Raw genomic sequence first — 3996 nt, 5'->3', positions numbered from 1 at the left:
TTTCTGTTGATAAGTCAGTTGTCAATCGTAAAAAATTGAGTTTTTCTCAGGTTCTCTTTCAGATTTCTGTCTTTTTCAAAATCAGTTTTATGATGATGTAGTTAGGTGTGGTTTCCTTTGTATTATCTTCCTTTTGTCTCGCAAGTTTCATAAATTGGTAGGTTGATCTTTTCATACATTTTGGAAAATGCTCCCCAATTATTCCTTTAAATCTCTATTCTACACCATTTTCTTTGTCATCTCTTTTTGAGATTTCAATAACATACTTTTAACTGTGTCCCATTTGTCTCCTATTTTTTTTTATTTTTGTCCATTCTTTCCCTTTCTGTACTTCAATTTAGTTATTTTTCTATTGATTTGTTTTCTTATTTGCTAATCCTGTCTTCCACTGTGCCCAAGTTCCTGTTAAACACGTGCATTAAATTCTTAATGTTAAATATTGTACTTTTTAGTTTTAGACTTTCCTTTTAATTTTTTCTTATAAATTATAACTGGCAAAATTCTCCATACTTTTTCCCATTTTCTCCATTTCCCTGTTTTCTTAAATGTATTATAAAAGTTATTTTAAATTCTATAATCCAACATCTAGATCACTTGCTTCTATTGTCTGATTTTTTTCTCTTAGTTTTCGTTCATATGGCTCTGTCTTTTGGTAATCTAGTAATTTTTATTGAATGCCAGACTTTGTGTATTCAAAGAATAAAGGCCCCAGATGAAATTATATTCCACTAGACAGAGTTCATTCTTTTTTCTGAAGGAAGGGTATAGTTGAGGGCTGATTCCCTTAAACCAATAAGGGGATGAGAAGTCTTTCCTGGTAAGAAAAACAAAAATGCAGTTTTGGTAATACTCTTTCTACCTGTGTCTTGTCCCAGTCTTAGAGTGTGGCCCTCCCAGATTTGTTTCCAGCAAACCTGGAAAGTTTCTTTGTCTCTTCAGCCCTGAAATACAGGAAAATCTATTCTTCTTTTAGAGGGTTTGGGCTTAGATTTCTAGCCTCTTGCTTCATGGAACTTTCATAGTACAGCAGTTATCTTGAGGAAGGGAAACTAGTTCTATATTTAAGGACCCCAAAGTCTCCATTTTCTACATTCAGCACTGCACAACTGCCAAAAGCTCTTTTGGTCTTTCTGTTTCCTGGCATCTCTGTGCTGGTGCCGACACTGGAAGCTCAGCCCCTCGCTGGGCCCAGAATTGGCAAGTGTCTCAGGGAAACAGTGGCTGCAGGTCATCGGTGTCAACTCACCACCCCCTCCAGGGCTCTCACTCTCTCCTGATGTGTTCTCAGGGGCCCCTTCCTGCTGGATTTTCAGCTTCTCAGTACCATGAGACTGTTGTAAATTCTATTCTGCTTTTTCAGAGGTTTTTGCTTAGTTTTGTAGCTTTTTGCCCTACATACTTACAGAATTCAGCGAATGTCTAGATGGGTGATGTCCTCCAAGTCTCCAATCTCGTCCCTCTAACCCTGAGAGGCCACTGAAAGCTCTGCTGGTTCCTCAGTCCCCTGGCAGCAGCCCTCTGCTTAGCCCCATTTGTCAGCCTGCACCCAAGATGGGAAAATATCCCCAGGTAAAATGTGGCTGCAGCCTTTCAACTCACTTCTAAGAGGCTCTCTCATCCCTCTCGTCCAGTCTTTGCTGCTTCTGCAATTCTCTGATGCCTTTAAAGTGTGAGTTTCATTGATCAACTGACTCCTCTAGTTCTTCTTGGCAGGGCTACTGGCATGCCACAAGCTCCTTCATCCTACCTTGAAGAAAATTCCACAAATGTGGTTTTAAGAGTTATTTTTCATTAGAAACAAGCATAAAGGCCTGATGACAAAACCGAATTCTTTAACTCCTACTTTCTTTTTCATTTTCAGGAAAGGAATAGGAATGTTTCGAAGTGAACACAGAGGCCAAAGGGAGAGAAAGCCTGGAGGGAGACCACCAAGTGGCTAGTGACTAGCTGAACTTTTCTCCTAGGAAGAAATTTGATTCTAAGCTATAAATTTGGATGTATAGGTGTCAAAATATTAACATTTGTTTAGCTGATGACATTACAGGTAACTTAATTTTTTCTTCCTGCTTATTTGTGTTTCCTAACCTGTTAATCTTTTAACACTTTACATGCCATATTCTTAAGTTCTACAAGGCACGTTAGAGAAATTACATTTTCTATATTGGAAGTGTATTTATAATCAAAATATTAAATAGATTATTGCCTCAAGAAGAAAAAGAAGAAAACGCTCTGTCTTTGCCCTGATCCTCCTTCACAAATCACAATGAATTTTGGGCTCCACCTCCCTGACATCGTTCCTACTGTTCTTTTCTCCATATGCCATGCCCCTTTGGATGATTGTTCTTTCTCTGAATCCTGGGGGATCTATATGGTCTTTTGGCCTCATAGTGGTAACTTCCAGCAGAAAGGTCCACACAGGACGAAATCCCTGGTCCCAGTCCAGGGGATGCTGGAGGCCTGGGTTTGAGTGCTTACATAGCCAGTCTTCGTGCCTGGCCCCACGTGGTCCAGCCATGCCGAACTGATGGTTTCGGACCAGCATGGTGCTGTGACCTCTCTGGTAAGGCATCTTTCTTTAAAAGCCAAGGAATAGGAAATGAGAAGAGGGGGAAGAGCAGAGAGTAAGAAACACAAGACACAGCCCAAAGTAAACCAATGTGCTGAGGGTGAGGGTAAGCTTGAGAAAGAGTGCAGGGAGTGGGTCAGCAAAGATAAAACTTAAGTAGGAGGGAAGGAAAGAAGGAAGATTCCAGCTCTACACAGTGATTCTCCAGCTTGGCACCCTATGGGAGGAGGCGGCAGGGTTCTGGGGGGGAAGATTTCTGGAAGTCATGTGATAAGGCTTTGTGGAAGGACAGAGCAAGTTCAAAGCCAGATGGAGGTCTGTCTAAATGAGGTTCATGGGTCAGTTCCCCTAGTTCACTAGAAACGAGGAGAGATTACAATACACATTGGATCCTGGGGAGATGCCGTGGGACGACAGGGGTGAAATGGGGCTAATCAGGAAAGTCTAGACAGAAAGGGGAAACAGGGGCACGTCTTTGACTACATATTAAGTAGCCTCTTGCTCAAGTCTGTGTGTCACTTGTTGGCTCGTCCTTTTGTTCTGACCACGTATTTGCCTTCATTCTGTCCTGTGTCTGTGCTCCAGTGACCATAAATCTCCCTCATTCCCCGTTCATCACTTTTCCATGGATTGCATCTTCTCTTCAGGATACTTCTTCCATCTGTCATATGGAAAGATGAAGCAAAAGGAGAAAATGGGGGAAGAAGAGGAGAAATAAAGGGGGCAGCTCCTCTCCTCTCCTGCCCAGAGTGTTTAGTGCAAAGAGGCCTCAATCATAAACGTGGATTCTAGTCATGAACCTGGTCATTAATCAGGTGTGTTTTGTTTGGGCATGATTTTAATTACTGTCACTTTTTCAGATCTGTACCATGAAGGGCACAGATTAAATTAATACCTCCAAAACTGTCTGTGAGTCAAAATCACCAGGAGCTTGTTAGAAGCATGCATTGTCCCTGTCACCTTCCCAGAGAGTCTGGCTTAGGGGTTCTCAGGTGGGGCCCAAGAACTTTCACTTTTCCCAGCCCTGCCCACCCCCTCCTCACCTCAAAGGGTCTGTTGAGCAGCCAGTTCTGAGTCCTGCTCTTCTAGGTGAGTCTGAAGAATGTTCTAGCTGCAAACCTTCATGATTTCAATGCCAGGCCTTCACCCGGGGCTGAGGGAAGGAAGGATGCTGGTTATAAGTAGAGGTGGCAGTCAAGTGTGTACAGATCCGGGGATAGGGGCTGGCATAGTAGAAAGGACATCAATTTGCAGGGGTGTGTGATGGCAGAGCACTAGCAAGAACACATCTCAAGATGGTGCCAGCCAGGGTGTGGCTCTACAGGTTTAGGGTATTTATTAGACACAAGTGAGCAGGTGGGGGTATAGCTCAGGGGTAGAGCATTTGACTGCAGATCAAGAGGTCCCTGGTTCAAATCCAGGTGCCCCCT

The 3996-nt window shown here is 42.8% G+C and overlaps 1 non-coding gene across 1 annotated transcript; it reads left to right on the top strand.

Moving 5' to 3' along the window:
• Positions 1-3924: 3924 nt before the first annotated feature.
• On the top strand, positions 3925-3996 carry TRNAC-GCA (transfer RNA cysteine (anticodon GCA)). Its single transcript has one exon. It is a non-coding gene; the product is annotated as a tRNA-Cys (tRNA).

This window comes from Equus asinus, chromosome 1 (assembly GCF_041296235.1).
Source record: "Equus asinus isolate D_3611 breed Donkey chromosome 1, EquAss-T2T_v2, whole genome shotgun sequence".
Lineage (NCBI taxonomy): Eukaryota > Metazoa > Chordata > Mammalia > Perissodactyla > Equidae > Equus > Equus asinus.
The sequence above is the reverse complement of the archived record's forward strand: the minus strand, read 5'-3'. Positions and strand labels throughout refer to the sequence as shown.